Here is a 24,734-nt window from a genome sequence, read left to right as displayed (position 1 = left end):
AAGCCAATTGAACCTACTTAGCAATAGCGTTATGCCTTTCACCCTTGATGATTATGGAGCTTATAGCTCTCAGAAACAATACACTTGTCAGTTTCCATCAACTATAGCAATCCATGCAGAAGACAAGAGGCCCCCTCAAAGCAGGAGGGGTATTGTTTTAGGTCCAATTTTTCTTATTGTTCTCAAGATCATTGTAAGGTGGACAGGGTTTTGTGAAGGTTTTCTTTCCCTCCAGCTCTAGGAAACCATGTGGAAATAATTTATTGATAACTGTTTGGATTTTTTTTTTGAAAGTACAGGATTTGCTAAGTAATCACCCTGGCTGAGCCTGTCCAGTTCAGCTTCATGTAAGATGTTTGGTGACCAGAGCAGTGTATTCTTGATAGAGAATGTACCAGGGACAAAAGTACTTCTTTAGACCAGATCTCAAATAACAGTTTCATTTTTTTTCTTTTTAAATAAATAAGACCTCGGTAGGTGGACCTGGTAACAGTGACAATGCATGGAAAATGGTGGCAAAAATTGAGTTTCCAGCATGACGTTTCTCATTTTACTTTCTTCTGTGTGAATCGAAAGAATGCTTTACGAAGCCATGTTCCCTCAATCACAACGTTCCCTGGCTTTTCATAGGATTGCCATAGCCAGAATCACAGTATTGCGTTTTCATAATATTTTCTTTTTTTGTTTCTTTCTTTTGAATTTCTACAGGGCTGCAAAGTATGCCAGGGGAGTATGTAGCCCGGGGTGGTCCAATGGGTGTGAGTATGGGACAGCCAAGTTATACCCAACCCCAGATGCCCCCCCATCCTGCTCAGCTGCGTCATGGGCCCCCCATGCATACGTATATTCCTGGACACCCTCACCACCCAACAGTGTTGATGCATGGAGGACCGCCCCACCCCGGAATGCCAATGTCAGCATCAAGCCCCACGGTTCTTAATACAGGAGACCCAACAATGAGTGGACAAGTCATGGACATTCATGCTCAGTAGCTTAAGGGAATATGCATTGTCTGCAATGGTGACTGATTTCAAAACATGTTTTTTCTGCAATGACTGTGGAGTTCCATTCTTGGCATCTACTTTGGACCAAGGAGCATCCCTAATTCTTCATAGGGACTCTTAAAAAGCAGGAAATACCAACTGAAGTCAATTTGGGGGACATGCTAAATAACTATATAAGACATTAAAAGAACAAAGAGTGAAATATTGTAAATGCTATTATACTGTTATCCATATTACGTTGTTTCTTATAGATTTTTTTAAAAAATGTGAAATTTTTCCACACTATGTGTGTTGTTTCCATAGCTCTTCACTTCCTCCAGAAGCCTCCTTACATTAAAAAGCCTTACAGTTATCCTGCAAGGGACAGGAAGGTCTGATTTGCAGGATTTTTAGAGCATTAAAATAACTATCAGGCAGAAGAATCTTTCTTCTCGCCTAGGATTTCAGCCATGCACGCTCTTTCTTTCTTTCTCTCTTTTCCTCTCTCTCCCTCTCTCTAGCCTGGGGCTTGAATTTGCATGTCTAATTCATTTACTCACCATATTTGAATTGGCCTGAACAGATGTAAATCGGGAAGGATGGGAAAAACTGCAGTCATCAACAATGATTAATCAGCTGTTGCAGGCAGTGTCTTAAGGAGACTGGTAGGAGGAGGCCTAATTGTCACATCAAGCATCATTGTCCCCATGCAACAACAACCACCACCTTATACATCACTTCCTGTTTTATACAGCTCAAAAACATAGACTGAAGATTTATTTTTAATATGTTGACTTTATTTCTGAGCAAAGCATCGGTCATGTGTGTATTTTTCCATAGTCCCACCTTGGAGCATTTATGTAGACATTGTAAATAAATTTTGTGCAAAAAGGACTGGAAAAATGAACTGTATTATTGCAATTTTTTTTGTAAAAGTAGCAGTTTGGTATGAGTTGGCATGCATACAAGATTTACTAAGTGGGATAAGCTAATTATACTTTTTTGTTGTGGATAAACAAATGCTTGTTGATAGCCTTTTTCTATCAAGAAACCAAGGAGCTAATTATTAATAACAATCATTGCACACTGAGTCTTAGCGTTTCTGACGGAAACAGTTTGGATTGTATAATAACGCCAAGCCCAGTTGTAGTCGTTTGAGTGCAGTAATGAAATATGAATCTAAAATAAAAACAAGATTATTTTTGTCATGCTGACTCCACTGCTTGAACAATTTGTGTACTGCCCCCCAAATTTTTAACCATTAATGCAGTAAATATAATAATTAATTTTAGCTCCCTAAGCTATATATGTATTTGGAGTTGTAACTGTGATGTGAATTATTTAATAATAACCACTGATTTCTGTAAGATGACTTAATGAACTCCTAACATCAGCAAATTTAAGGCCTCAAGGCACTAAATTAACTGTAGACTCAGATTATATCCAACAGAATTATTCATCTAATACCAGTGAAATTATTCTTGTACATAATGACAACCTAAGTACAGAGTTTAGTGTTTTGCTAAGGACCTTAACCTAGGATGAGCAGTATATGTTTATTAGGAAATTAACTACGTGAATTGAAGAGACCAGACTTCAAAATCTAATTTTTATAAATATGCTCTGTGTTCTCATTGGATAAAACTGGTTATTAACCAATTTTCCAGAACAGCTGTACAGAATTTCTGCATGGCAGCCAGCTAAATGGTACAAAATAACATGTTTAAGCTGGAATAGCTTATAATTTTATTTAAATAAAATTGCTGCTATAAAGAGTGCTTCCCAAAGCTCAGGAAAATATACAAATATTTTAATTAAGGCAAATTCGTTTTAAAAAATAAGCCTTTTAGCAGTGATTGCTTTGTAAACAAAGGGATGGGTTGGAAGAGAGTGTCTTAAACTCAAGTCTGACATTCAGGCCCATGTCACCCTATAAACCCGCCCTCAGCAATTCTATTTTCTATTTGAAAAGAGAAACCAGCCATGGGTTGGCTTTACTAGGTGACTGTGACTGAGTGACTCACCTGCTGGAGTGACAGCGCGAACTCTCACCTTTTGTTTATGGGGCCTAGTTTCTAAACACGTGGGTGCGCAGAAAGAGTAGGGCTCAACCTACTGCACCCGTCGCGGGCTGCGTGGCCACCCATCCCACCCCCCACCCCACCCCCACCCCTTATATGGGATTGTTTAAATTTCTCATTTTGACCCAGTGGTAATTCTTCCACTACGTAAGCAGTCCATATTAGTGAAATCATTCTCTTTTGATAGGTGGTTACTAGCAGTTAACAACCATTTATTTACTTTTAAAATGAATAATAAACTTCATAAACTAACCGTCCATTTGCCCCTCCTCCCCAGTACATGCCCGGGTGAGTTGGTTATTTTCAGTCTTTATTCTCCAGGAGGCTCTTGCCAGTGGGGGAGGAAAAGAAAAGGGAGGGGGAAGGGAGGCAGGGAGAGGGAAAGATGGGGAGGGGGAGGAGGAGAGAGGGAGGGAGGGAGAGAGAGAGGAAGAGAGAGAGAGAGAGAGAGAGAGAGAGAGAGAGAGAGAGAGAGAGAGAGAGAGCGCCTCCCCAGGAGAAGAAGGATGCTAGTGAAGATAAGGAATATGGAGACGATGAAGAATAGTGATCATTAACGTCCAGAAATTAGAGAAAAAATAACCCAAACCAAAACTGTTGTTTGCGTTTGCCCAACTAACGTGAGGATGATGTGGGAGAATTACTCTTCACAGTTCCTCTCTTTCTTTGCCCGACACCCTCCTGACTTAATGCTATTTTAGCTTTTCCTCTTGTAAATTTCAGAGCCAGCTCTGAGGTTATTGAGGACACTTATCCGAAGGAGGGAAATAATAGAGGTGTCGAGAGTGTTTTTGATGTTTCTTAAAAGGCAAAAACAAAACGTCCTCCTTTAAATAAGGGCACACAATTATACCTGCTTTTAATTTTTATTCCGGAGGGGGAAGCCCCCCCTGGCTGAATGAGACAACTTTTTGGTACGATTTAGATATTTTCTTCCAAAAAATTTTTTAAATATTTGATCCTATCATATTTAATCAGCTGTAATTATAACACATTCAAAATGAATAATATGCCTTGACAGTTTTTTTTATTGTTATTGTTCATTGCATGATGTTCGACTGCTTTAGAAGCACAGGAAAGAGAAGTAAACGCGCTACAAATGGGGAATTACCCTCGTTTAGCATTAAAATTCATTTAGATAAAATTGCCACAAACATTTAAATGGGAAGATTAGTTCCCCCTCACGCCTTATTGCACTCGCTCAATGGTTCCGTTAAGAACATTTTACACGTTGGAAATTCCGTCTTCTCAGACGGCTTGCTGTTTCCTAGTTACCCACATTCAAAGCAAAGGCTGCAGCAAAGGCAGCCGCAAAAGCAGCAGCAGCAGCAGGAAAAAAAAAAGTTTTGGCAACTGGTCTGCAATTCATCCGCTGCTCGCCCCAGTCTCCCCTCCGCCCAAAGCAGTCTGCCCCCCACCCATCACCCTTTGCCTACCGCTACCCCTTTTCCTCAATTATGTAATTTGCAGAGCCCTGTCCTCAAAGAAACAAGTTTCTTAGTTGAGTAACATATAGATAATGTTTAAAATACAAAGAAATATCAAAAATCCAGTCGGTTCCTCTCCGAGTCTCCCCCTTCTCCTTCCCGTTCAGCATTGAGGTTTAGTTTGAATGTGCTGAGTTTCTCACATCCTCTACCCCTGAGACCACAAGGCACGTTTTTTGGGGGGGTTTCTTTTCTGCCAGGACTTTTCCAGGAAATTCGCCACCGCTTCTTGCTTGTACTGTATTAGAAACGTGTTGAAGAATTAGTTTGAAAAGTCCACCCAACGTTTTAGTTTTTCCCTCCCCTTTTCTTGCCCCTCCCCCCTCTCCCGCCATCTCCCATCCCCCTCTCTCCCCCCCCTCCCTTCGCAGAGCCACAGGAAAAGAGGAAAGTCGGCTTCGACTGCCACCTTTTGGGGATTTGGAAAAACGCCTCGGTAGGAAATGGTGGGAGGCGGAGGCGCGGGGGGTGGGGGGGATACCCCCTTATTATCCTGTGTCGGAACTGGCTCCCTTAATCTGATGCTTAAATATTTGATGTGGAAAAATTACCCATAAAATTAGTTACTAACAATTTCAAATTGAAATCACTTATCGAATTATAAACGCATTAAAGCTGTATGGATGGTATTAGGAGTTCCTCGGGAGGCAGCGGGTGTCTCCTTGCAGTGAGCCAGGCCGGCGAGTTTCGCCCCAGGGAGAGGCGCCCAGCGCGGTGCTCCGGGGGAGGGTGGGAGTGTGGCTCAGCGTGGTCCCAGCCTCCGGGACCCAGCGCGCCGCCAGGCCGGGTAGAGACTCCGGCTGGATCGGCTCCCCGGGGCTGCGAGGAAGGAGGGGAAGGAGCAATGGTGGGAGGCTCCGACCTTGGGGCAGAGGCGTCTATCAGGAAACTTTGTAACTAATCAGAAGACTCTGTAAAGAAAAGGCACAAGCCCTACCCATCACCTCCCTCGCGCGCGTCTCCCAAGCGGCGCGCCGACCACTCGATCCTGGTTCCTTGCCGCACGTAGCGGCCCCACCCACCCAGGCTAGGGGCAGAAGATTTGCCGGTATCCTGGCATGGGATGAGCCCTGCGCCCCTAGAGAAAATCCCGGGGACCGCTATGCGGCCAGGACGCAGCCACCCCTGGCTCCCACGGTGCGTGGCGCCTGGGCCCAGTGTAAGGGAGGACCGGACCCTGCCCGGACCCAGGAGCACTTGGGGGCTGTTCGTTGTCTGTGGTGTAGCCTCCTACGTGCTGCTCACCCCCACCTTTAAGTCAAGTCTAAGGGATTATTGACTTTGTCTCTGGAGACCCGGCGACCAGGACTGTGCTCTGAAGGGCGTGGAGAGATGCCTCCTGCGCGGGTCTGTGTCCTGCCCTCGAAACTACTCCGAATGCTTTGTAGTGGGCTCGAGGCTTCTTAATGAACTCTGTCACATCAGAGCTCCGCTCCAGAGCCCCACCTCGGTTCTGGGAGCGTGACCCTGAGAGTTTGGGGACTAGAGGGCACCTGGGACTCTGGCAGATTGCCCTGGAGGGCCTCTAGTGCCGGGGATAGGAGCCGTCGCGGGAGACTGGGCGACACCCCGACGACTTAAGCAGGAACTTCTGGAGATCACTTTAAAAGCTCTGCAAACTTTCCCCTGCCTTTCGGATCCGGCAGGCCTTCGGCCCCGTGTGCAGGCGGTAAAATCATGACTTGATGATGCAAAGCTTCGGGGTAGGCGTTGGAATACCTAGTGGAGCGGCGTGGAATTGGGTAGTGGGGCGCCCTGCCTGGCTGGGCATTTTTCCTGTACTCTCCCCTCTCCCACGCTCCCATGCTCCCACTGGCTGTTTGGCGACCCGTAGCACTTGGGGTGGTCGCGGTGCAGAGTCTGCACCGAGCTAGGAATCTCAGGCACCGACAGAGAGCCCTGAACGAGAGTGAGAGGGGAGGGGAGAGGGCCTGATGAGGGTGACTGATGGCATGGAGGGGGAGGGTTCCCTTTTCCGCCCGATCTGCCCGCCAACGCGTCTGAAACATTCTCTCCCAAGGGGGATCTGAAAGGAAAAACAAACAACATATTGAGCAATCAGTTCGCCAACGTTTGCGCTTTAAAGAGTCTTTGCCCTAAAAATGGTACCCTGGAGGTCTCGGTGGGGAGATAGGGGGGCACTTTTAGGGCCTGGGTTCTGACTGGTCGCGCCCGGGGTCGCCCTTATGCACGCTGCCTTCTTTCCTCCCCGCGCGCTTAGCCCACATCGGGAAACCTGGGCAGTGAAGCCCTGGAGAAAAAGGATTTAGTTTTAAGCCAGTCTTCCTTCGATCGGGTTGGTAATTCCTACCCCTGCCCACTCTCAGACACACTCACCTCTACCCTAAAGCATTAAATTCATTACGCGAGCAATGATCTTAATCTCCAGGCGGAAAACGAGTCCCGGGACCTCGCCGAATGGGGGAGCAGTGAATAAAGTCACCTGCTTCATACACTAGCCCGGCTGGATTCTCCCTGCGGGGGCCTCGTGTGGCTGGGCAAGCTGCGTGGGTCCCTAGCTTCTCGTCTAGGCTGCCCGCCAGGGGTCAGGAACCCTGTGTCTGCTTTCTTTGGGTTGGAGACCTCCTCGAGGGGTGGGATTGCGCGCTCTCGCTTTCCTCCTCGCCTCCCCTGCGCCTTTATTCCTAGGCCTCTCTAGTACTTCAGCACTTTCTTGCTTCCTCCTCCCCCGAAGTGGCAAGATCCTCTTCTCCACCCAGGAGTCCCGAGCCTCTACCGCCTCCTAGACTTCGCTGGCGTGGATCCCGCACTGCAGCCGGGGCAATAACCCTTAGCCGTATCCCGTCCGCCTACCTCACCCACCTTTGTGGACAAGGGGTGGGTGAGATTGCTCAGCGAGGCCCCCTTGAAGAGCCTTTCTGAGGGTACTCTGGGATTTTAAAGAATCAGACTTCTCGATTTAGGGGAGATCCTGCGCCCACTGATAACTCCGTCTCAAACCCAATAGCGTCAAATACCCCTAGCAGCCTCCTACTTCATCCCCTACCACCATCCTCGTACCCCCACCGGCAGCAAGCTGCATCTGACACCGCTGGGAGATGGAGGTTAACCAAGCACACCGGTCCCTTTACTGGGCCGACCGGTGAGGTGCCAGCTTCTTCTGGAGACTCAGTTTCCACTGGACAAAAGCTAGGAAAACACAAGGCAGTGGCTGTGCAAATCCACGTTCCCCCCACCCCTCCACCTCATCCAAATCTGATTTCAAGAAGTGCATTTTCAGGTAGTCCTAAATCGTGAACAGCGAGCTTTGTGTGTTATCTAGTGGGGGTGGGGATGGAAGGGGAGGAGACTCCCACTGCCCGCTCCAGTCTTTAATGTCTGAAATAACGAAATGCCTGTGTGGCAGCTGCTGCTAGAGCCAAAACTAACTCTTTGGAAGATGGAAAAGAGTGAAAGGCAAAGAAAGACTGTTCATTTTTTTTTCCTTTGGTGCCGTTTGGGATGTCATCTGTTTCCTTGGCGACTGTGTTCAGCCCCCGGAGCCCCTGGGCTCCTGGATTGTTAGGGGGGAAAAAGCATGCTATTTCTGCACCGTCATTTATCACTGTCACCGCATAATGATTCCCCTTATTGATGTTTGTAATTGCATTATCTCATAAAGGGGGATGATCAATGAAACCGAGCCGTGCATTCTGGGGTCAGAGGAAGCCAAAGTACTGTTTGTCCCCTTTAATACAACAAGTACTCATTATCTTTAGGTCTGCATTCAAAAAATGATCTGATCTGGGGCTGACCCTGTCGGACATCCCAACACTTTCTAAAACGCGGTTTGTGTAACCTTTTGCTTAAATGCTAAATCAAGTACCTGTCTTGCATTTCAACGAAACAAAATACGAAAACTGAATGCGAAAAGCATTTCTTCTTTTCATTTTTTTTCCTTTTATTTTCGGGAGGGGGAGATGCGGTCCTCTGAAGACACAAGAGGTTTTACACTGTACTTAGTGATGTAATATGGAAAAAGAAAACCCCATCAACAAGGGACCTAATGAATGAAAAAAAAAATGGGATGAGGGGGGAAAAGGTATCTGGGAGCTTTTAACACGGCCAGTACTAAAAAGAGCAGAATAAAACTACATCCGGTTTAATTAATAAGAGCTATAAACTATAAAAATTCCCTATGATTCTGCCCTTGCTTCTCGCTTTTACAGAGTCATATCTCTCTGGTTTAGATAAATGACTTTTGAGCCTGTTCGATTCTCACGACAACAATAACTAAATCAGTTGCACAGTGTGTTTCTAAAACCATCCACAAACTCCAGCAAATAAAAAGAAGTTCATTTGTCTATTAAGGCAAGTATTTAGTTGAGCAGAAATGTCCCAGTAACACTGAATAGAGTTCATGTAATCCCATGAAAATCAAGTCATCTTGTTGCACTGAAGTAAATGAAAAAATATAATGGAGAAAAGGTCCAAGTGTAATTTTAAACTAAATGCATTATTGAACTGTCACAGAGAAAACGTGATTGTTTGGCCGGGATAGGGAGGGTGTTCATCAACTTGGCTCACATTTAACTTAAAGGTTTTAGGAAAGGAACATGTATTCCAGATTTGGTTATCATTTTAGTTTGTGGCAAGAGGAGGAATTGAGACAATTCTAATTCATCATTTCGGTACATTAGGGTAAATAACTGCTTCAAAGACAGAATTAAGCAAAGAGCGTATTTCAAACATTGCAAGTCTGTGTTACCAAAAAGAGAAGTTTCCAATCTGCTAAAGTTGAGTTCCCCTATGTTAATAAGACCACACACACACACACACACAGAGAGAGAGAGAGAGAGAGAGAGAGAGAGAGAGAGAAGGAAAGGAAGGAAGGAGGGAAGGAAGGAAAAAAAAAGAGGGCAGGAAGAAAAGACCAAGTCTAGGTGTATTGCTTTAAAAGTTCTAGAAATTTCTGAATTAACAAATCTAGGTTTTAATAAAAGGATGAAAAAGAAAAATCTTCACCATAGTTGAGAAAATGAGTATTTAGTTTGCTCCAATAATCTGATACCTGACATAAAACCTTAAATCCAATGATAATAAAAGACCAAAATAGTCCCAGTTGGAAAAATAACTTCAAAGATAAAGCTAAAAAAGTTTTAACTGTGTTGAACCATCACTTAATTTTTCACTAAAAGGCTGATTCTTCCAAAAAGTATCATTTTCCAGAAATTCTGTCAAGGCACATTGGAATAATATATGTTCTGTATTATTTAAATATCCTGGCACGTTCGACTTTGAAAATGCTCAAACTGAAATGGATATGCAGCCACGCATACATTTAACATAAATGGTATCTTGTTGTTAACATAAAATATTAAAGGGAAAATAAAACTTTGTGCTTTGTCAGTTGAGAGAATTTTTTAGCATAATACTTTGATTTTCAAAACAAATAAAACCCCTTGATTTTTTAACCAATCAACATAAGACTTTCTCTTATATGGTTGGGGATCTGGCGACATCATGTACGCTTTCTATTTTTAATATTTAGTGTTATAGCCCACAGTTAAAATAATGAAAAATTAGTTTCGTTTCAGAAATTATTTATTTATGGAACGAACATGATTAAAACATAAACACACACACACAAACTGCAGCTGCAATAGAAAAAAAACTTGATTTACGGTTATTAAATCTTTGATCGCCATGTTAATGTTTCTTTTTCTACCTTTCATTTGCATTTTAATCTATCGAATCTTTACAATTTTGCTGCCTCCTATTTCAATGATTGATTACAGATCTGAAATAAGAAAACCAAGCCTAGCTTTTCTTTTCCTTTCTTCGCTTTCTTTTTTTTTTTTTTTTTTTGCTTTCTCCCCCTTCCCCCTGGGTAGATTTATTTCTGAAACTTTCTCTCAATGCTAATGTAGACAGGATAAATTAATTCTGCTCTTTTAAATGTCAAAGATATAAATAAAAATGTTTTCTGTCCCAAACGTGAATATTTTCCCAGCCGCTTGTTTTCGAGTCATAAAAGATCATCCCAGCAAAACGCAATTAAGAGGGAAACTCACGCGCCGGCGCGCGCGTACATATACTCGCACGCGCGCACGCGGCAGAGTGGATTTTTTTTTTAAGGGACGTGTTTTTACTGAGTTAAAGAAGGGTGAGAAGTTCATCCGTCCCTTCTCCATCAGTAGGGCTGCTTCAATCTCTCTCTCTCTCTCTCTCTCTCTCTCTCTCTCTCCACACACACACACATACACACACACACTCACTCACTCGAAGGTTTGGTCCTTTATCTGTGATCTATTTGGTTCTATTTGTGATCTAAGTCGCACAAACAAAAACGAGTCTGGTGGGGGCTTGCTGTGGTTAACTTGGGACCAGCAGGACAAAAGGGGAAAGCGACTCAGGTCTGTTTTCTTTCTCCGTTTTACTACTGCTCCTTTGCCCCTTTCTCCCCCCCGCATGCCAGTCCCACTTGCCGCTCCGCGGATAAAACGGTCATTTGCTGACCGCTTTGCCAGTCCGCGTCACTTTTCGAGCTGGCTAAAAGCAAGTGTGGCGGTGGTTTTGGAAGGCGCCGGCCAGACGTCAGTTGGGCTACTTCTTCCTGCGGGGATGAGCGCCCCTGGGGCTCTGCAAAGCTCTGGCCTCCACCAGATTGCGCCTCCCGCCTGGCTGAGGGTAGGGGTTGAGGCAAGAGTAGGTGAATAACTGGGGCGCCCAGGAGGCGGATCCAGGTGTGAGAGCCGCGGGAACCGCAAGGAGCGCCCCCTCCCACCTCTTTGAACGCTCCCGGGGCTCAAGCCCACTTGGTGGGGTTTAATGCAGGCAGTGGGGAACCTGCAGTTGAACGAGGATGACTCCTCAGGCGGGTCCAGGCTGCTTGCGCTGGAGTCCTCGGGTGGCGCGCTATGCCCCGGGAGGAGGGCGAGCTAGCAGAAGTCCTAGGGATGGGACCCCCCCCCCCAGAAACGCCTACACGGGCACAGGCACAATCAAGAATCTGGGTGAGGGGCGTGAGAAGTAGAACAATCCTAGGCAGAGTCTCCAGCTCGGCCCTAGGACTCAAGGGCGTGCCGCACCACATCGGGGCACAGACCCTGTCTCCCTGGTCCGTTGCTTCCTTTTCCTAGAGACCCCCCTGGGTGACTGCCGGGAGGGGGGCGATCTTCATTAACTTGGATGCGCAAAGCGGTTAAAATACAGGGAGGGGAAAGAAAAAGACATTTGATCCTGGCCGACCCTTTGTCTTGAAGCAGATTAGGCAGCCTAGAAAATAGAAGGCAAAACACAAAGTCTAGACAGGAAAACTTATTGTGTTCACAAAATATAAAAATGATCAGAGCGGTCTTGTACCTCAAGGGTTGAAGATAGATCCTTGTAGGAGAGTGGAAAGACAAGACGGGGAAGATTTAAAGGGAAAGAAACGGCAGATTATTAAGAAAGTAATAGTAAGGTGTCCCATACACTACAGTTTTATTGTTGGGTAGTAACTACCCGATTTATTTATTGCCGGGGCTATATAATAGAGATAATGACCACAAACTCAAGATAAATTCTTAGGCGCCCCGCCGGTCAATTCTTTTTTATTTAAGAGAGTGAGCCTGAGAGGTGAGCCTCATCTCCTCCCCTCCTCGAAGATCCGTCTTGCTTTCTACCATATTATAAGCATGACATGCAAATAAATAAGTGCCGATGGGTTTGCGTGGGTAGGCCTGCAGGATTTATTTCAGGTGAGGGAGGAACATATACGGAATATGAATTTCCGCAGGAGCTGCGGTGCGATTCCTTCCCACTCCTTTTCGGCTGCCCTCTCCTCCCGGGCTCCCTCCCTTCCTGTGGGAGCAGAGAGCGTCCCCTGATAAAAACATTAATATGTCATGTCTCAACTCCTTATTCCTTGACATATAGGTCTGGGGAGGAATAGGGCGCAATGCAAAATGCAAAATGCGTCCCCCAAAGTAGGCTGACTTGCTAGGACGGCTTAAAGGGTTTCCAGCCGACAAAGGGAAGGGTGAATTGTAATTATGATATACAGTATGGGGTGGGTCAGTATAAGAAATATGCTAATATCATTATGATATATGCAAAAGGGTCCAGAAGTTTGCTGTCCCGGATCTGGTATTGGCCCTCGCCAGCTGGATAGATCCAAGGGGTTTCTTGGGACCTGCCTTGGCCCTCATTTTCTTTCCTCTGTAGCTGGTAAACAGTTCTATAGACAGGTGGTGGAATTAGAGAAGAGCTTGGACCTTGGCCGCCAAGGTCAGAAGGGAGCGGGTGGCCTCAGGTATAGGCTCCACCTGAAGCAATGGCTTCTAAGGAGGCGGCCACCAAAAGCTGATATCCCCCCACCTGCGCTCTGGGATCACTCAAGTCAGGTCCGGAGCTTGCCTAGATGAAGTCAACATCCTCTTCCGATATTCTTTTTTTTTTCTTCCTCATTTTTTTTGGTTAATATTCAGTTATATAGTGTTTCAATCTCACAATAACCACTTATATTCAGAACTTCCTTTGATCTATGTTAGGAGAGAGAGAGAGAGAAAGAGAGAGAGAGAGAGAGAGAGAGAGAGAGAAAATAGGAGGGGCTGACGGTGGGGCGAGGGAGAAGGAGGTGTGTGTGTTGGGGGGATTTGGAAACCTAGAGGCTGCAAGGTGTAGAAGGCTGGGGGAGTGGGGAGGTAAGGAGAGAAATACAAAAGCAGTCGCAAGAGGGAAGACAGGAGGCTGTTCCTGTAATTTGGTGGTTTGCTGGAGGGATGATGTTACTAAGAGGCTGAAGGCAAGGACACTCATCGTCAATCTTTTACAATATTGTTGTCATTCAAGCACAACTTTATCTTTGAACCAGAATATCTGTTCCAGTGATTTCCATAAGCACATTAATTATAATCTTCAGAGCTTTCAATATTTCTTTCGGTACTTTATTAAGTGGTATTGCAGAGACCATTTATGAAGTGAAATGATTCAACTTTTAATCTTTTGAACATTAAAGTATATTCCACTGTTTCCTTTTCAAAATAATCTAAAATAACAACTAGAAACTAAGCTCATTACATGGAAAAGTGACAAGCATTTTGCTGTCAGCCTGGCAAGTTGCCTTCCTCACTTCAAAGGATGATAAACTAATTGTTTCCAGAGTTTATAAGTAATTAAGCTATTATTTGAGAAATTTGTGTAACAGTTTTATTCACATTAGCCTTTAGATTCAGAATAACCAGAGGAAAATCTTCAGAAATACCAAGATTTTAATAATGAAAGTCTTTCCATTACTGTTAATAATGAAAACCATTTTTATTTTTAAAAGTATTGGAAAATGTAAACAATATAGTTCTCTCCAGAGTATGTGATAAGTGGAGGTCATTATAGAAAATTAATAGTGAAAGGAAAAAGAACATATGATAGCTTCCAAAGATTAGAACATCTGTAACTATCATGTTAAGTTTTAAAAAGTTAATTCTTAATCAGTCAGCTGAATTCATCTAAATATGTCAGGTAAGAAAAAAAAAATATATATATATATATATATATATATATATTTACTCTCCTTTAGAATCCCATATAGAAAATTTAAAATCTTAAGTAATTTTAGCATTTTTAAACTAATTTTTGGTGTCTTGGCAATAAGTATTAATGCCAAAAAATGCTGGGTGCTCAAGTTTCTCTGATTTTATAACAAAAATGTATTTATTCATACATAGATTAAAATAAAGAGAATACTTTAAAATATTTTGAAATATATTATTCAAACATTATTTCTACAATATTTCACCTAGCATACGTCATTTTAAAATAACTGGGTTTATCCTAAATGAAACAATATTCATTAAGAGGGAAAAAAAACTTTGAAAAGAAATGATGAATCAGTTTTTAAAGTTTAGCAAAATATGACACTTTAGCTCAATAGATGTTCATCTATGTCACAATTTACTATTTTAATATAAAATTTCCATCAATATATAAGTTGTATTCTTTGTTTTTAGAAAAGATTGTTTCATTATCACATGAAAAATTTTTTAAAAAAATAATAGAATTTTATGATAGGAGGAAGTATCTTTGAAGAATAATAAGATACAAACATGAAAATGCAAGTAAATATCCATAAAATCTTTTTGAAGTAAAATAAAATTTCTGTAAAATTTTTTGGAAAAAATCAAAATTCATACTGGCTCAATATCCATTCTCCTCACCACAGAAATTGGGAGTCAGATATAAGAATCATTACAAGGAATGGAATCTCAGCATAGCAAAAAAAAAAAAATAGAAAAAAAAATTGACATAGCCACTTGTTTCAAGTAAAATTTCTCTAAAGCAAAAGTCTAGAATTTGCTGGAGAATGTATGTGAAATGTGCTGTATGATTCAGGGTCAGTGTTTTATTTTGTGTGTGTGTGTGTGTGTAATCTGTATTGTATAAACTGTCGAAATTCAGATCTGTCATTGTGTCACAGTGTATGATTCAATGTTTGCTGTAATATGTTTTCTTTATTCTAATAGACTAGCATTGCTTTATTAAAAACAAAAACAAAAGCACCCTGGTTAGTAGTAATATAATCCCAATTGTCTAATACCCTGCAATAATTGACCTTTTGGACACCAGGCACACTGGGATTCACTTTTGGGTATTTAGCTATTTACACTGACTTCACTACAGAAAGACAATAGTGACTTTGTTGCAACTGGCACCTGCAGTATTTCACACCACACATGGACCATACCTTGCCAAGTCAGTCACTACTATGATTCACATCAGAGCAGGAAGTCAACTGTAGGCAAATTTTATAATATGGATAAGGAAAAATGAATTCATTTTGCACATCCTGCTAAAATCTTAAGGGAACAATTAGAAGTCTGTTTTCTGGTTTCCAAGTGGTAAAAAATATTGCCATATTAAAGGGTACTGTGATTACTTAATGCTAAATTTTAATGGCTAAGGATTTTGTGGCATGCTGAATTCAAGATGTCCATAATAATAAGGTCCAGATAGAAAACCTGTTGTACCACACCTATATCGTAGTTGAAAGGGTCCACTAGTGGAAAGATTTGGGAGTGTGGGAAGGGTGGCAGTGACCAGACTTGCAGGCACTTTGATTACTAATCCCTATTCTATCAATAGAATATATGCAATTTATCTTCCGTGGATATTTTCCCTAACCTCTAAATTATACCCATATATTTTTATTTTGTAAATTATGTTGCTTTGTAGAATGTGATAAATAATTGCTTTAAATTATATTGAACAAAATAATCAAGTCCCTATTTAAAAAGTTCCAGATTTTTTCCCCCTTAGATGAGTCTTAACTTGGAAGGGAATATTACTCTGACCTCAAATGTCTAAGGATCTCTTAGAATTTGGAGACACTTTCCTTTGTTTTTTCCTGGCTAACTACCACAAGGAAAATGACAATGGCTTATTTTTCGAAAGCATTTGCTGAGGGTAATTAATATTTTTATTGATTAAGTTGCTTCACTGAAATAGAAGGTAATTTTTCCAACAGTGACTGGACTGGGACCCAACAGACTGAAAAGCTATATGTCTTAAAGAGAGGTGTGCAGCCCACTTACTGGATTGTCACCTCCTTTCATCTCTTTAGGGCTTAAAAACATTGATAGACTTAGTTTCCATTTAAATTCTGTGTTTATTCTAGTCTGGATTATGCCTTAAGTCCTCATGCATTTCTAACATATTACATCAAGTCCTTTTTCTAAAACTGAACAGATTCTCCATGTGCTTATGTATGTTTTAAAGCCACCAGCACCTACTGTACCTTAAACGATGTGCAGGACATTGGCCACTCTGGAATCAACAGGACATTGTTCTAAAGAGCTCATGGTGGGGTGTAGATGATAAGAAGACCACAAAAACCAATCTATAGCAGCATGCACAGACTCAGTGGGTATACAAAAGTTAAACCAACAGCATAAAAGAAGGAAGCCCCCCCAGAGCCTTTTTTGGTGGGCTAAGGTGAGAAAGAGTATGGGTGGGGAAATGTTGTATACTGAAGTTTTACCAAGAAAACAGAAACCCCTCTAATCATCCTCAAGGGAAAGAATTTAATGCAGGGAATTTGTTTGCAGGGCATCAGGAGGGGCTTTTAAGCCAATCAAGTGCCAGAGAGGCAACTCCCAGGTGAGCACTTGCAGAAACTCTTACCTCCCTTGGACTGGAGGGACAAAGAGGGCAGCAGAATTACCATACTCCAGGGGGCAGAGTCACCTGGTGGAAGATATATTGAGGGTAGGCATGAGTGGTGGGAGATAAAGCTCTGGAGGGAAGAGAGCAAGGAATGTTTGGGAGTCCTGCAATCTAGAGCAGAGATAGGAAGACCTTTGAAAGCAAACAGTTCCAGGAACAACAGCACAGCTTCCTGGTGAACCTGATCCTCCAGTGATCTTCTGATGTTATTTTTCCAAATGAAAAGCTTTCTTATTAATTTCTGAAAGTACTCTTTTGAGAATGTTGAGGAAGGAAGGGTGTTCCAAGCAGCAACATTGGATTGGGAGAGAAAGAGTCTTACAATGTCAAGTTTGTCAATGTGGCCAAAGCAAAGAGGTGGGTGTGAGATATGGTAGGACATACATTAAAAATTCTAAGAGCTAAGGGCATGAAATGACCAGTGGTTTCTGCAGCAGCTTGACTGGTTAGCAACCATTAACCTTCAGGGCCAGAGTAACAGATTGCAAGGGATAAGACTGCACAAATAGCGATGTGCAGGTGCAATGCTGCCCATCAGCAAATAGCATTTCTACAAAGAAACACAGTCAGCCTCCTACACTGCCTTCAATTAATTTATACTGGAATTTGATTCAGCCACAAAGCTAGTGGGACATTGATCCAGTCATTTTCATGAACAAATTAGAAATTGCTCATTAACCCCAAGGAGACATTCTTGTGGCCAATTTGGTGTTCAGAAGGCAAGATCAAAGGTTTTGTCTACTCTCAGGTAATAGGAATAGCTCAGTCCTAATAGGAATAAGCCAATCCATGACCTCAGGGGCGTCAGCCTCATGAATGATAGTTTGAAGGAGGTGGGACTAAAACTAGGGAGCTTAGAAAACAGTGAAAATGCTGTTGTGTTGATGGTGGGGACAGGAGGAGGCACAAGAATAAGAGAAGATATTTAGGAGACAGGAGTGCAGATGTGGGGGTGCAGGATAAGCTGGAGAACTATGATATGGCTCCTAATTTGTTTATAAAAATGACTGGAATCCTGGGAAGATTGTGGTTCCATTTTCTGGAACAGTCAGTTTAGAAGAAGGGGCTGGAAAAGAAAGATGATAAACTTGTTTAGACATTTTGAGTTTCAGGTACTTTGGGTTATCAAGCTAGAGATGCTTATTACAAAGGTAAATATCTCAATCTGCATTTTAGTGGAGAATGGTGGGCTGGTGATAAAGAAAATTTGGGAGGAACCATTGGAGTAGATAAGATCATTTGGGATCTCTTACAAGGTGTTTTTGGTGGAAAAAAGATGAGGAGTAGGCTATTGGTCAAGAGTAAAGGAGAACAAGAATACACACACACACACACACACACACACACACACACGGAACATTGAAGATGGGAAAGACTTGAACATATTTGTATAATGACAGAAGAAAGGAGAATATGTTGAAATTTGCTTGAAAGAAGTGTTAAATAATGGAGATATTCATTAAGAAGGGCAATGGGGGAGTCTGGGGTTGTGGCTCAGTGGTAGACTGCTTGCCTAGCATGTCTGAGACACTGGGTTCGATCCTCAGTACCACATAAAAATAAATAAAATAAAGGTGTTGTGTCCATCTACAACTAAAAAATATATTTTTAAAAAAGAAGGGCAATGGGGCTGTCAATCAACAGTGGGATACACTAGCCTTCAAGATTGAAGGCAAGTGACAGTTACAGGTGTGTGTCCAGGCAGGGATGGTAGAGATGGAATTTGGGGCAGTTCATACTTGATAGCTTTTATCTTCTTTTTTTTGAGATGTGGATGGCGATGTCATTTGTTCATAAGGTAAGGGAGCAGGAGGGTAGCCAGGTTTTAGCATCCAAGTCCCACATCCCAGGAACCCTTTCAGCCCTGAGAAGTTTGGTTACTCCTAAGGGTAGAAGAAGGAAAAAGGGCTTTAGGTAAATGTTAAATGTTAACAGTCATGAAGGGAAATCTAAGAGGGACTTGGCCAGAAATGCAAGGCTTGCTGGCTAGCATGAGATTAGAGATGAGGGGACAGCAATTCGTGCATGGCTGTGACTTTCTTCAGTAATGCCTAACCATTTTGAATAGTTTTCTTTTTTTGAGAGGCTATATTAACTCATACAGATGTGAATTCATGGTACTTTTTATAACCCAAAGTATGCAGTATCAGAGTTCTCTTTCTGGGGGCAGAAAAACAGAGGTGAAATTCAGTGGCAAGATTGCCAGAGAAAGATGAGCCTGTTTAAGGTGAGAGATCTTGCTGTCAGTGGTGTACAGTGACATTCTTCCTTGGTGTTGATACAGTCAACAAACAGCAGAGCTAGAACACTGCACAAAATCTTGAGGCACCCCTAAAACATAGGCACAGATTTGTAATACCTTTTCTTTTTCTTCTTCTTTCTGGTAGGGTAACGTAGAGACTAATCTTTAAGTAGTGCAATGAAGTCTCAAGCAGGGAGCATTAGTGTACTCATGCCCCATGGTAGGCCTTGGGAATGTTTTGTGGATGACATTGACTAAATTACATACCTTTCTACCTGGTAGCATTTTTACCTGTTATTGGTTATGCAGACAAATCAAAAGATAAATAGTGGCTCTCTTGTGTATCAGAGGGCAAATGTGACAATGAGCTCCAATAAGTACATATGAGTAAATATCTGGAGTTTTTATCTTTTTTTCTTTGGAACAAATGCAACAGGGTAGCTCCCAAATAGGTTCAGGTGTTTTCTGTCACTTTTACCCTCTAATAGGACAAATATTAAGTTGACAATATGAGACAATAAACGGGGCGCAAAGGGAATGAAAAATATAAGAGTTTGCTAAAAATCTGAAATTCAGCTTGGATTGGGCAAGGGAATCAAATCTCATCTGCAATTGATGTATCTTGGTTCAAAACTGGCACAAATTGGCTGAGATTTCAGACAGTGGGAGGTTATGAGCTGCATTGAGTCCTTCCGAAATTTGTATGTTGAAGTCTTGCCCCTAGCACCCCTAGCATGTGACTACATTTGGAGAGAGGGTCTTCACAGAGGTAATTAAAATTGAAGGAAGTCACCCGGGTAGGTCCTCGTCCAATCTGACTGTCATATTTATAAGAGGAGGACATTTGGACACAGAAAAAGATACCAGGGCTGCATGCGTAAAGAGGAAGGGTCATGTGAGGGCACACAGAAGACTGTCACCTGCAAGCCAAGAAGAGAGGCCTCAGAAGAAACCAGACCCGCCGAAGCCTTGATTTTAGATTTCCAGCCTCCAGAAGAGTGAGAACATACATTTCTGTTGTTTAAGGCACCCTGTCTGTGGCATTTTGTTATGGAAATCCCAGCAAATGAATACAGGGAGCTTCTGAGTTTGGATGCTTCCGCAATCTGAGAAATAGTGAATGCTTTCATTTCTTTAAAAATGTAAAAATGAACCCAGGAGATACCTACAGAGATGATCCTGCATTTACCTCGACTTTATTTACCAAGCACTTCTGTAGCTTGTACCTTCACTTTTCTGTTCCTGGATTTTTTTTACTCTCCTATACCTTGTTATGCATCCATATCTGCACAATCTCTGTTGGAGTTATTTTAAAATACATTTTGCTTCAAACAATAAGGCTGCAGTTTGTATGTACTTTGTTTATGGAGTCTATAGGCAGTGCTCTCATTATATTTAGTAGGAATTAAGACTGAATGTGAGCATAAAGCGTAATATTGTGGCTTTACCTCCTTTAAGTGTTGTGAAATTTGAGTCAGTCATCATGGATAATTCTCCTTAATACTGGGGGCATCTCAGGGTGATTCTAGTGTCTGGCACTTTTAATTAAAAATGCTCTTCTAGAATCATCGTAAGCATATGATGATGTTGACAGGAAGCTCTCCATGGTGTTAAGCTGTGTGTTTCTGTGAGAAATACATTGATAGATGCTACCAAAAATATTGTAGAGGACCCAAAACAGATGTGACAGTTTTGTGAGCCTATTTGTAGCTGTTGGCTTGGAATCATCTATGCTGATTTGCAAAATTTCCTTAGGAAAATGACAGGTAATGTACTGAACCTGCTGTGAGTAGAAAGATGTTTATCACATGCTTTTTGCCTCCTGTGAATTTTCCTGGTCATTATTCTTGGGGGAATAAAAATGGAGGGCTGGAAATGGGGAAATTTTATAAACTCACCCTACCATTTCCATTTACTTGTCATGTAACCTCGGCGAAGTCAGTCATAGGTAACATCCTGCTCTATCTCAATGAGTTCTCATTCTGCTCTATCTCAATGAGTGTTTATTGGAGCTTGATAACTGGCTTTTGTTTTAATTCTTATATTAGACAGTATCTTTTTTCCTATCTATTTTTCCCAAGGATTAACATTTTAATTACTAGTTGAAGGTGTAATAGTACCTTAAGTGGAAAATGTCCAGAACCTAATGTTAAATTACGTGCAATATATAAGAATGTATCACATCAAAGTGTGTTGAGAAAGAATGCCTTCTCCTGAAGTCTCTGATTCCATCTGTACGGTATTTTTATGAATAGAAAAATAAATGAATTTAAACACACATTGTATTTTATTAACAAAATGGTGAAGAAAACCCATCATATACCTCTTACTTTCTCTTTTGGGACATAGGAGAATTAAATATCAAACAGTTCCAGCCAAATGTTTTTTGCACCCAAATTATAATTTGGACAATGGTCTAAATGACCTTGATTATTTGCCTTGAATCTCAAAGGTTTGGGCAAACTGGAGTGGCTGGGTAAGACAAAGGGAGATGAGGTGAATTTTCATTTCTGGGGTTGGAGGATGGGCATTTCTGAGGTTAGATGCGGGTTTAGCGTTATAAAACCCCTCTATTACAGAAAGCTTTCAGACTTGCACAGAAGATAAGAGAGTGGTGTAACAAACCCCAGAGATCAAGAATTACAATAATCAACATTTTGGTACTTTCATTTCATCTGTCCTACTACTCATTCATTCTTTTTCTCCCTCTCTCTCTCTTTCTCTCTTTTGCTTCAGTGTTTTAAATTGAATACCAGATACCAGTTTATCTCACTTTAAAATGTCAGTCTATATCTTTGTTTTAGTGTAGTTTTAAATTCTATATGATGCTAATAACTTTAAAAATAACTTTAATAGCTTTTCATTTTCATATAATTTAAAATTTATAGAGAAGTTGCAAGAATCTTTCAAGGTAGTCCTGTGATGCTTTAATCCTGTATCTAGATAGCACGAATTTTATACATTTTGATTTTTTTCTTTATCATTCTCTTTTTCGTATAATTCATATAATCTTTTCTTGAGCCTTATAAGAATACTCCTTTTGCTAAACATTTCAGTGTATATGTTCCAACAAGGACACTGTTTTACATGACTACAAAACAATTATCAAACATAGGAAATTTAGCATTGCTACAATACTGTTATTTAATTTGCAGTTCATGTTCAAATGTTGTCAATTACTGCAATTTTGTTTTTTTTTTATAATGTTTTTTCCCCCTGATCCAGGATCATACATTACATCTTACTTGTCTATTTAGTTTCCTTCATTCTGGAATAGTTTTTAGTCTTTCATGACTTTGGCATTTTAAAGTGCACAGATCAGTTATTTTGTGGAATGCTCCTTGGTCGGCGTTTGTCTAGCATTTCCTTACGATTGGCTTTCAGTTATGCATTCCTTGCAGAAGAACCCCAGAAGTGATGCTGTGGCCCCAGTATGTGGTATCAGCTGGCACATAATGTCTGGTTTTCCTCATAACGGTGACACTAACTTTGATCACTTTGATCACATGATGCTGTCTACCAAGGGGAAAACATTTAGAGATTATTAAATATGCCATCCTCATCAAACCTTTACTTACCAATGTTAATGTCCATTCATGGTCTTCTAACTCTATCATTTTATATATGTATATATATAATATATATATATTAATATTAATATATATTAATATATATATATATATTTATATTACTTGGCCATCTGTTATAAGGAAGAGTTTTGACTTTTTCTAACCTTATTTAATCAATTATACTTATTTCTATCAGAATGGATTATTAAATTCTTACTTTATTTAATGGGGTATGAGTCTTCATTTTGTTATTTACTTTGATGCTCCAATTTCTCATATTTTGTCAGGAGAACCCCTCTCCGACTTTGCCCCCAGATGCCTCTTGTGTTTTTGGATGTGTCCTAAAGGAGGTTTAACTTTGTACCTTCCATATTGAAATCAAGACTGAGCTTGGCACCGTGTCCAGTGACTTCCCATTTAAATCCTCGTGGTTTTTAGCACATGCTGGAGTCTGTTAAGCAGCTTGGAGGAGAATTAACTGCCCAGTTAGGGAAAGTCCTGTTGATAGCTTTTTACCCAGGGCTCCTGATGGTGGCTATCACTCACACACACACACACACACACACACACACACACACACACACACACACACAGTATTCCCCACTAAAAGGTCCAGCAACTGGCTTCCTAATTTCTGGCTTCTGTCTGAAACAGGTTTCTTGAGCCAGTTAATTGAACATAAATTACAATTGACCTTTGAGGGATTAACTTGCATTTTGGGGTCATCTTAGCTGTATAGCTATTTGGGTGCTTTTTGACTGCCTGAGCTTTTATATACTTTTCAGTGAAGTTAGAGATGAAAATGTGCCACTCAGAGACATTACAGGAATTGTTGACCTTCTCCGGTCACTTTGAGGTCAAGGAATTAATGCAGAGAATTACCAGAAGATCTATAAATACACATGTTTCTTACATGAGAGGTATCATTAAAAAATGATGTTCATTTTACTTAACTGTTTCAGATCCTTGTATATGTACTTGAATCAGTCGTACAAAGGAAATTTTAGTTTGGGGGCATACAATAAAAATAATATTTAAGTTAAAAAAACTACACTGGCCTTAGGTTTTCTAAAATTCCATTGTGATGGAACCATTTTGATGTTAACAATATATTGGATGATAAATTCTGTAGTAAAGAAGAGTTACTGTTCGTGTCAAGTCTGAAAACATTCTTTTGAGGTTGGTGCAGTCATGAAAGTAATCACTGTAACCTGTGTCTTAAAGTTTTCCCTGCCTCCTTGGTATATCTGGAGGTTAAACTAGAGATTGGTATGCCAGCTTCTCCCTAGGGATTGAGTGAGAAGAGAATTAGAGTGTTTAGAAACACAGATCTGGAATCAAATAATGTAGTTGTCACAGGTTAGTTCTCCATCTTTGGCAAGTCCTTTTATCATTCAAAGCATCTTACAGTTTGTCAGGCTCTGACTTAAGTGTTTTCCTTGCACTATTTAGGACAGAGGAATCATCATCTTATTTGTGAAAAGAATCTGTGCTGCTATGACATGATACCTGAGACTAAGTAATTTATAAGAAAAGGACTTAATTGCTTACAGTTCTGGAGGCTGGGAAGTCCCAGAGCAAGGTGCCAACAGAGTCAGTGTGTGGTGTCATGCTTACAGGATGGCACTTTTTGCTGCATTGTCACATGGCAGAAGGGGCAATTGCTATTTCCTCACAAGGGAGAAGAATGGAAAGATAAAACAGGGCCCAGCTTAGTTCCTTCAGCCCTTTTACTATTTCATTAGTAAGGGCTCTGCCCTCATGATTTAATCACCTCCAAAGGCTTCATCTCTTAATACTGCATTGAGGGTTTAAGTTGCACATGTGGGATAGACACAAAGACTCGAATCATTGCAAAGGCTTAACAGCTTGAAAGATTAGTGCAAGAAATAAAAGCTATATCAATATTTTATATCAAGTATGGTGCTGGCATAGAGACATGGAGGATGCCTCTAATGAATATGAATCCTCTTCTAATAACATAGCCCTTAGCACCATTTATTAGCTGCTTAATATGCATCAGGTGCTATATATGCATTATGTATGATAGAGGAATCATCATCTCCATTTTACAGATGAGAAAACCTGGACCTAGAGAGGTGAAAGACCCTTACCCAGCGTTGGTGATGGGCTTTCAGTTTTGATGTTAGAGTCCAAGCTCGGAATCAACTCTGCTCTTCTTTCTCTTGTAGGGATGACTCTTAGGACATCCACTTTTCTTCCATTTGAAG

The 24,734-nt window shown here is 41.3% G+C and overlaps 1 long non-coding RNA gene across 1 annotated transcript in view; it reads left to right on the top strand.

The window, feature by feature from the left end:
• Positions 1–820, top strand: part of LOC308634650 — a 2,679-nt gene extending 1,859 nt beyond the window's left edge. Inside the window, exon 3 of the long non-coding RNA XR_014019057.1 lies at positions 709–820. This is a non-coding gene — a long non-coding RNA (uncharacterized lncRNA). The remainder of the gene's footprint in view (positions 1–708) is intronic.
• Positions 821–24,734: the final 23,914 nt, after the last annotated feature.

The sequence above is a fragment of the Spermophilus citellus genome (genome assembly GCF_964194105.1).
Source record: "Spermophilus citellus genome assembly, chromosome: 15".
Lineage (NCBI taxonomy): Eukaryota > Metazoa > Chordata > Mammalia > Rodentia > Sciuridae > Spermophilus > Spermophilus citellus.
Note: the sequence above shows the minus strand (reverse complement) of the source record. Positions and strands in the feature narration are given on the sequence as shown.